Source organism: Mastomys coucha, unplaced genomic scaffold (genome assembly GCF_008632895.1).
Source record: "Mastomys coucha isolate ucsf_1 unplaced genomic scaffold, UCSF_Mcou_1 pScaffold12, whole genome shotgun sequence".
NCBI lineage: Eukaryota > Metazoa > Chordata > Mammalia > Rodentia > Muridae > Mastomys > Mastomys coucha.
Window position 1 is genome coordinate 19,422,342 of NW_022196894.1, and position 10,130 is coordinate 19,432,471.

General features: G+C 41.0%; 1 long non-coding RNA gene across 1 annotated transcript in view; it reads left to right on the top strand.

Annotated features, from left to right (window-relative positions):
• Window positions 1-3,450, top strand: part of LOC116086339 — a 6,697-nt gene extending 3,247 nt beyond the window's left edge. The window contains exon 3 of the long non-coding RNA XR_004116878.1: window positions 3,169-3,450. This is a non-coding gene — a long non-coding RNA (uncharacterized LOC116086339). The remainder of the gene's footprint in view (window positions 1-3,168) is intronic.
• Window positions 3,451-10,130: the final 6,680 nt, after the last annotated feature.

Below are 10,130 nucleotides of genomic sequence, written 5' to 3' on the forward strand. Positions count from 1 at the left end.
TTATCCTCCCCCCCCCCAGCCTACATGCATCAGTTCAGATTCAGGTCAGCTGTGACTAAAGACCTTCAGAAGCACTGGCTTGCTCATGACAGTTCACACATGAATGACTGTAGGAAGGTCATTTGAAGTGACATCTGTGCTCTCTGAGGTCTCCAGAGACCCAATCATCTTGATTGGACTTTATTTTAGGAGATGGCCCTATATGCATGGTTCAGTGGGTAGAACTCTAGCCATTACATCTATGTCCCATGCAGCAAGATGAAAGAGGCAGAAAAGGGAACAAAGGATGCACACTGGATGCACACTTCCTGGAGCCGCCACCAGACCCCTCATTTATAGTCCACTGTCTAGAGCACATACGTCCACAGTTTGATACATTAGAAACTGACCGAGATTTTTATATCATGGCAACTATGCGCACAACTGAAAACAGAGCCAGTTACTATCAGAGAAATACCAGGTAACAACCAGCATTCTCTGCCAAATTCTAAAAACAACCCTCAAGACCTCAGCATGCTCTGAAATCCAAGTGTAATTATAATTTGGAGGCAGTTCTGCCCTAACCTCACGATAAGAATATCACGCTTTGCTAGAAATAGCAACTGCTTCTGTGTCCTCAGAGAAGGTGGAATGGCCCCAGGTACAGGAAAGTTTGCACACGGCACAGCTCATTAGCTCTGCTCAGGTCCTCTTAGAAGAGGCTGGCTCCAGGCATTCATTCTGCCAGGCTCCTCCAAGTCAGGTGAAAGGAGACAAGTGGCTCCTACAGTTGACATACTTGAAATTCGTAGGGTAAGAATGCACAGTTCTAGCCGGGCGGTGGTGGCACACGCCTTTAGTCCCAGCACTTGGGAGGCAGAGGCAGGCGGATTTCTGAGTTCAAGGCCAGCCTGGTCTACAGAGTGAGTTCCAGGACAGCCAGGGCAATACAGAGAAATCCTATCTTGAAAAACAAAACAAAATAAAAATGTGATTTTTCGGGACTCAGTGGTTAAGAGCACTGGCTGTTCTTCTAGAGGTGCTGAGTTCAATTCCCAGCAGCCACATGGTGGCTCATGACCATCTGTGATGGTATCTGATTTTCTCTACTGGAATGCACTCGTATAAATAAATAAATAAATAAATAAATAAATAAATAAATAAATAAATAAAATCTTTTTGTTAAAAAAAAGGTGATTTTTTAACAGCAGGTTAGGGTATCCTAAAGAACTTTAGAGTGCATTTGATCATCAGCAAGCTACAAAACTTGTAATTCCTTCCCTGTTCCTTGATGTACAATAAGACTACCTGTGCTCCCATCTTTATTTTACACACAGTATTTGTTGCTTAGTCTTTAGGGGGTCTTTAGGCACTCTTGAGAATGTTATCAAATATGACAACTCTTCCAAGAAGTACACCCAAATGCACATGCATAAACTAGAGGCTGTGTAGAGTAAGGCACTTTAATTTTTCCTTAGAGAATTCCGTACATGCATACAATGAAATGTGATTATATCTACCTATTTCCCCACTCCAACTCCCCTAATATCCCCCATCACACTCCATTCCCAATTTCCTCCCCGCCCCATAACCCACTAAAAACCTACCACACTTCAAAGTAGAATAATTCTCCCTCTCTAACAGGCTATCCACTGCCAATAGTTCCTCAGTAAGGGTGGGGCCCAGAGATCATCTGTGCTGAGATCTTGGCTGACTTGATCTTGTGCCAGCAACCAAAGCTTCTGTGAGCCCATGATTGCAATAGCCACATCATGACCAGAACACAGCACCTATCGCACATCTCCCCACCTTCCAGGGCTTAAGTTCTTTCTGCCTTCTCTTCTGTTATGTTCTCTGAGCCTTGGTGGTAGCAGGATTAATATAGACATTCTACTCAGGGCTGGGCACTCAGTCTCCTCAGCACTTGGACCAGATATGCATTTTTGCATTAACTGCTCCCCACTACTGAGAAACCTCTCTGACCAAAGCTGAGAGAAGCCAGGTAGGTGTATGGTAGTAAGCATAAATATTTAGAAGGCAGTTTGATAGCAAGACCACTTAGCAAAATAAAAAAAAGTAGGTTCTACCCTAGGAGCTATGATCACTCCATCTATGGGCTTTGGACTAGGATTACAGTACCAGCCATGAAATTCCCTACTGTAAGGCAGGTCTAAAATCCAATTCGAAATCTGTTACTCCCATAACTGAAGTGGAAACTTCCAGTTTCTTTGGAAAGTCAGCTATATCCTATGATGGTTTGCTGGGGCACACAGGTGAAAGGATGTTCTGCTAAAGCAGACGTGTGAAACAATGTTTTCCTGAAGCAGACACAGGTGAAATGTGAGATGTTTTGCTACAGCAGACTGCGTGGTGTTTAGAAGGGATATAAATATTACCTCACAGCCAGTGAGAGCTAGAGCATTGATTTGCTTTGCTCCACCTTGCTATTCTTCATTGATGGCATGCATGTATTGGTTTACATTGTGTTGTTGAGCTTTGCTTGTGTTGACATCATAGAGAGAAATTTGCCAAAGAATTTCTTGTGAGGGTCTCTGCAGACTTGGGCCAGTTGGTGAACCTCATGGATTCCTTCAGGAATCCATGCTGCATCTGCTGATTCATGGGTAGTGTCTGCCGAGTGGACTGGACTGCAGCTGCTGATTCGAGTTTGGTGTTTGCTAGTGGACTGGACTGAGAACAAGATTGGCGAAGACTGGAATCACCCCAAAGAACTATTTCTAAACAGGTCTACTTCCCCTGTATCCTAATAACCTTTCTTTGTCTCTGGTGAGTGGTGGGCAGGAGGAGGAGTTGAGCCCTTATTAAAGCACGTTGAGAAAAATTTATGCCTAACACATAATAGTCACACCACTACTGCACATCTTGCCTGGCAGGTTGGTGTTTCAGCTTGTACAGTACAGTACTGGATAAGACCATGGGTGCCTTCTCTCCTAGCAGCTTGGATAGCACCTTCTAGGATTATGAAAGGCTGACCATCTGGAAGCAAGTTTCCTAGTTGGTTTGAGACTGATTTTCCTATGTCCTACAGGTAAGGTGTATCAAAGATAATGCTTTTTCTGCTGTCCAAAACCACTTACCCTAAAGCTGACACAACCTAAAAAAAAATGCTACATAAGAAAGAACCTAAAGTTTTAACATTGAGGTGAGGTAATACTTCTGTATTTTCAGAAAATAAATGTAGTCCCAGATGGCTCCTGATACATCTATCCAGGACATTCAGAGATGAGAACATCAGACGAATGAAGCATCTGAAGGTAGATGATAATCCAACCTATCAAAAGAAGATGTCCCGAGAGGAAGGGCAAACTGGTAACTTGGGAAGACTTCAGGACTTTAACTTATCAAGCTAAGACTTTGGGGAAACAACAATGACATTATTATACTATTGACTCCCCAAATGATGTTATTACATTTAATGGCTGTTATTACAAGTTAATTATCGGCTTGTCATTTGCAGAATCCAAATGTTTTTTTTCGCAATATGATATTGTTTTGTCATGCTAAGGGTTATTTATAAAGGTTTATGTGGAATAGGCTGTATCAAACCCATTTTGCTCAGAAGATCTTTGCAACCAATCAATTAAGAGAGCTCTCTCCAAAAATTGTGATAATTAGTAAAGCTACTTAAGACACAGCAAAAACATTAGCAGAACTGAATCTAGAGATGGTGAATGGATGACCACTGTTTTAGACTACCGATAGAGGCAGTGCATTTTGCCACAGCCTCGATTTAAAAACGTAAAAGATGTTGGGGGCATTAAGGTCTTTTTCCCAAAGATCACTAGAAAAGCCATGAATGTTAAATACACAGGGGCCTCTCATCAATGGAGGTTACAATATCTGTTTTCCCACCCAGAAAGTTGGGAGTGGATATTGTTAATACCCTGGAGAGCTTTGTGCTATTTGTGAAGGCAGACCTCACCCAAAATATTTATCCAGTCTCTTCCCTCTATAGATTTTTATCTTTAGCTCCCAGTTAATAGAACCCACCCTTAGGGGAGATGCACATGTATTTTATAGCCTGATGACCTCTATGCTATCTCAGAGGGCACACTAGGTTCTGGGCCTTTGAGTAGTCCTGCTCTAAGCTTATTGTGACTGGAATTGGAATTGGAATTGGATTTGGATTTGGAATGATTGTTGCCTAGACACCTTGTTTTGAATCATCCTGTGTTTAAATGTGCTGGCAATGAACTGCCCGGCATCAGACTCCCCGAAGTTTGATGATGTCAATCTGAACTGAGTTTTCATTTTCACCTCTTTGTGGTCATTGCCATGCCTGATGCCTGAGAACCCCCCTCAGTCTGTATTGTCTCCTCTTCTTCCATGTTACCTGTGTTCTACTATTCCTCTGTTGATTGACTGACTGATTGATAACTGAGACAAGGTCTTTCTATGTAGACCAGTAAATTCACAAAGAATTTACTGCCTCTTCAGCTTCCCGAGTGCTGGAATTAAAAGTGTTCACCATTGTACCTGGCACTTATTATTATTTCTTAAGTTGACTTGTGAGATAGTGTGCTCTCAGGTGGCTTTTCATATTCCATTTGAGATTGGTCCTTCCACTCACCCCATGGCCTCCTGTGTTCCTATGCTCTCCCCTACTTAAGTCTTTCTTTCCCTTGAATCCTATCTCTCTGCCTTCTTTTTATCTATAACCTCCTAGCACACTTTTTTATGTGCCCTGTCTTAGTTAGGGTTTTACTGCTGTGAACAAACACCATGACAAAGACAAGTCTTATAAGAAAAACATTTAATTGGGGCTGGCTTACAGGTTCAGAGGTTCAGTCCATTATCATCAAGGTAGGAGCATGGCAGCATCCAGGCAGGCATGGTGCAGGCAGAGCTGAGAGTTCTACATCTTCATCTGAAGGCTGCAAGTGGAAGACTTACTTCAAGGCAGCTAGGGTGAGGGTCTTAAGCCCACACCCACAGTGACACACCTATATCAGCAAGGCCACACCTAATAGTGCCACTCCCTGGGCCAAACATATATAAACTATAACATTCCACTCCTTGGCCCCCATAGACTTGTCCAAACATATGAGTCTATGGGGGCCATACCTAAACATAGCATAATGTAAAATACATTTAGTCCAGCTTCCAAAGTCCCCTTAGTCTATAGCAGTCTCAACAATGTTAAAAGTCCAAAGTTCAAAGTCTCTTCTGAGATTTTTTCCAATCACTTAACCGTATTCCCTAAGGTAAGACAGGAAACCAGCTGGACAAAGTCAAAACTCTACATCTCCATGTCTGATGTCAAAGCAGTTTTCAGATCTCCAACTCCTTTTCATCTTTGTTGACTGCAACAAACGTCTTTCTCCTCAGCTGGTTCCACTCCCTGTTAGCATCTTTCTTCAGCAGATAGCCTACAGCTATCTCCAAGGCAACCTCAATGTTATAGTTTCTTCTTTCAATGTCTGGGATCCACACATGATCTTCTAGACTCCTCCAAAGGGCTGGCATCACTTCTCCAGCTCTGCCCTCTGTAGCATTCCTAAGCTCAGGTTGATCCATTCCACTGCTACTGCTGTTCTTGGTGGTCATCCTATGGCACTGACATCTCAATATGCTAGGTCTTCCGCTGCAACCAGGCTTCACCAATAGCTTCTCATAGGCTCTCTTCATGGTGCCAAGCCTCAACTTCTTTGCATGACCCCCTCAGTCCTGGGCCCTCAGCTGCAACTAAGAATGCACCTTCACCAATGGCCTTTCCACAGCCTCTCACAGTGCCAAGTCTGGGCTGCTCTTCATGACCCCTTCATGCCTTCAAAACCAGTACCACCTGGGTGAATCTTAAACATTACCAAGTACAGGTGCAGCACAGGATACAACCTCTACTATTTCTGGAACACAGCTTCTTTGTGCTCTCAGTTTACACTTCTCAGAAGATTTCACCTTAATGATGCTGGTCTCTTCTTAATCACTGCTAATTTCTTATCTCCAGCTAACTACCATCAATTGTCCCAGTGTCCCCTTCTATTTTTCACTGTAAAGCTAGAGCCATGAGGCCAAAGCTGCTGAGTTCTTCTGCTTGCAGGAACTGGAACATGGACCCTCTGTTCTATTTACATTATCACTAGCTTTCTGTTTTCCAACTCCTTCACTGACTAAGCTTGGCTGACCTGGATCTTACTCTGTAGATTGACCTTGAACTCAAAAGAGTTCTGCATGCCTGTCTCTTGGGATTATAGAAGTGTACCACCATGCCTAGACTTAAGCTTTTCTTCACCTAGAACCTACTCTGTCCCAGGCTGGCCTTGAACTCAGAAATCTGTTTGGCTTTATCTCCTGGGATTAAAGGTGTGTACCACCATGCCTGCATCTAAATTTAGCTAGGTAGGATCTTGCCCCAAAGTCCCATTCCCTTAATCTGCTGTCTCCTACAACACAGGATTCAGCTCCTTCACTTCCTGGTGCCCCTTTAATACTCAAAACATATATTTTATATTTTTCCTTTCTAAGCTTGCTACACTTGTCCAAAGACTTAACCAGACATCAAAGTCTCTGCTGGGCTTTTTGAGACTTCCTTTGTTAATGCAATTAACATAAATCTCTTTACCTTAGCCTCAGATAGACACTTCAGACAAGGGCAAAAAAGCAGCCACATTTTTTCACCAAAACACTGCAAAAACAGTCTCTATGTCACATACTGAAAATATCCACTGAAACCTCTTGAGCCAGATCTGTACAGTTCAAATGACTCTCAGTAACAAAGCCTTCCATATTCCTAGTAGGATATCCTATTAAGCCCCATTGAAAGCATTCCACTGCGTTCCAAATCCAAAATCCCCAAATCTACATTCTTCCAGACAAAAGCATGGTCAGGCCAATCACAGCAATACCCCAGTCCCTGGTACCAACTTCTTTCTTAGTTAGGGTTTAGTGCTGTGATCAGACACCATGACCAAGGCAAGTCTTATATAGACAAGATTCAATTGGGGCTACCTTACAGGTTCAGAGGCTCAGTCCATTATCATCAAGGTAGGAGCATGGCAGCATCCAGACTGGTATGGTGCAGGCAGAGCTGAGAGTTCAACATCTTTATCTGAAGGCTGCTGGTGGAAGACTGACTGCCAGGTAGCTAGGGTAAGGGTCTTAAGCCCATACCCACAGTGACACACCTACTCCAACAAGGCCACACCTCCAAATAGTGCCACTCTCTGGGCCAAACATATGTAAACCATCACATGCCCCAAGGCCCCTTTCAAATTGCCTGGCTTACACTTGTGCTCCAAGATAAACACCCAAAACAAAAGATTTAAAACTGGGATCTGCCTATGAGAGAAACACAGTGTTTATATCTTACTGAGGTACTTCACTCTATGTAATTTTCTCCAGTTACATCCATTTACATGAAATTTCATTTTGTTTTTCTTTACAGCTGTGTAATATTCTGTTGTGTATATGGACCACATTTTTCTTATCTGGTCACTTTATTTATGGAATCTAGGTTGATGCCACTTAGGCATTATGAACAGAGCAGTAAAGCACATGGCATGTGGATGTTCAAATGTCTCTGTAGTAGGATTTAAGGGCATTGGGTGTGTACCCAGGAGTGGTGTAGCTGGGTCATATGGCAGCTCTATTTCATGTGTTAAAGGAATTTCCAAACTGATTTCTAAGCTGCACTAGTCTATTCTCCCACTGTCAGTGTATGCAGATTCCCTTCCCCCAGAATCCACATCAGCATTTGTTATATGCATTATGATGGTAATCATTGTGATGGTGGTCATTATGATGAAGGTCATTGTGATGGTGGTCATTATGATGAAGGTTATTGTGATGATGGTCATTATGATAATGGTCATTGTGATGAAGGTCATTATGATGGTGGTCATTATGATGAAGGCCATTGTGATGGTGGTCATTATGATGGTGGTCATTGTGATGGTGGTCATTATGATGAAGGTCATTGTGATGGTGGTCATTATGATGAAGGTCATTATGATGGTGGTCATTATGATGGTGCTCATTATGATGAAGGTCATTATGATGGTGGTCATTGTGATGGTGGTCATTATGATGGTGGTCATTATGATTGTGGTCATTATAATGGTGGTCATTGTGATGATAGTCATTACAATGGTGGTCATTGTGATGGTGGTCATTATGATGAAGGTCATTGTGATGGTGGTCATTGTGATGGGGGTCATTATGATGAAGGTCATTATGATGGTGGTCATTGTGATGGTGGTCATTATGATGGTGGTCATTATGATGGTGGTCATTGTGATGGTGGTCATTGTGATGATGGTCATTGTGATGATGGTCATTACAATGGTGGTCATTGTGATGGTGGTCATTGTGATGATGGTCAGTCATCCCTACTGATATGAGATGTACTCAATATCTCTGCATTTCTATGATGGCTAAGGAAGTCAGGCTGTTGGGAATTGTGATGGTCATTATGATGAAGGCCATTGTGATGGTGGTCATTGTGATGGTGGTCATTGTGATGGTGCTCATTATGATGAAGGCCATTGTGATGGTGGTCATTGTGATAAAGGCCATTGCGATGGTGGTCATTATGATGAAGGTTATTGTGATGGTGGACATTGTCCTAAGTACTGCCATTTTGTTTTCAGATACCATTTAACATAGAGAAAAACTAAGTTCAAGGACACAGGCCCTAGGGGAGCTGGGGACTTCCCAATAACTGAACAACTTCTGCTATTCATCTTCTGTTTCAGAGCATAATAACTGTTCTGTCCCTAACCACAGCTCCCATTATTCATCCTTTGTTCTCTCAAAACATAGTGCTGTTCCTAACTACAAAGGAGCAAATGGATTTGATTGGTTGGACTACAAAACCTATATTTTGTGTCAGTTGACAAGAGATCAACAACATAAGGAAAGCCTTTATCCCTAAATCCTCATTGGTGGAAAAATACAATCACAATTTGGCACAGATGTTTGTAATTTCCAAGCTTAAATATTCTGGGGTTGGCTGGGGTTGGGGACCAGTGGGAGGAGGGTCAGAGTTCAGCTCCTGAGTCTCTTCTGCAGCCCTGATCGATCAGTAGTGGCTAGTTTACAATACAGCTTTTTCATCTGCATTGACCTGATGTTTAAGTTGTGTTGGATCTAAGTAGACCCCATAACAGAGTATTTTTAAAGTGCTTCATAGCCATTTCTATTTCTTCTTTTGGAAAATTTCTGTCTAGTTCTATAGTCCATTTTTAAATTGGGTTCTTTTCTTTTTTTTCCAGGTTAATTTTTTAATTGATTTAAGTTTTATTGCTTTATGATGAGAAAAGATACATGATTTCAATTTATCTGAATTTGTTAACATTTAAAAACATTTTAAGTAAATAGAATTAAATCACATTCTTGTTTCACTTTTGTACCCCACTTCCTCCCAGAGACTCCCCCTTCAATACCTACAATAACTTTTTTTGTCATATTCTTTAAAATTTATAAAATATTATAACAATAAAAATGAGTATTAAAAAGTTGTTTGATATAAAACAACAATCAAATTAACAGTCTTATGTAGATGTTTGTCTACAGCAATACTGAAAATACATGTTTTTCTCAATATAATTTTAAATAACTCCAAACATATTTTTGTCATATTCTTTAAAATTTATAAAATATTGTAACAATAAAAATGAGTATTATAAAAGTTGTTTGATATAAAACAACAATCAATTTAACAGTCTTATGTAGATGCTCATCTACAGCAATAGTGAAAATACATTTTTCACAATATAAATTTTAAATAACTCCAAACATATTAACTGTATACTTCAAAATAATATATCACTACTAGTATTTTCTTAAATGAACATGAATATATAAAGTCTTTTTGTTTGTTTTGTATTTAGTAGAGTTTAAAATCTTGGCTCTTACTGTGGTACAAGCCCAAAATAAGAACAATTTTTAGACACTGGGTTTCATTGTAGTAAGGCTGTACTTCAATGACCCTCACATCACCAAAGGATTTTACCTCCATCATAGCTAAGCTGAGAGTTGATAGTTCTGCTGCACCAAGAAATGAATTGTAGGCTTGATTTTTGGATACAGACTTCCTGCTATGGTCAAAGCTATTTGACTTGAGTGAGTGACATTATTCTCAGCCCACAGAGAACAGGTTACATTTATTTAAGAAATGGTGTAGGTATTAA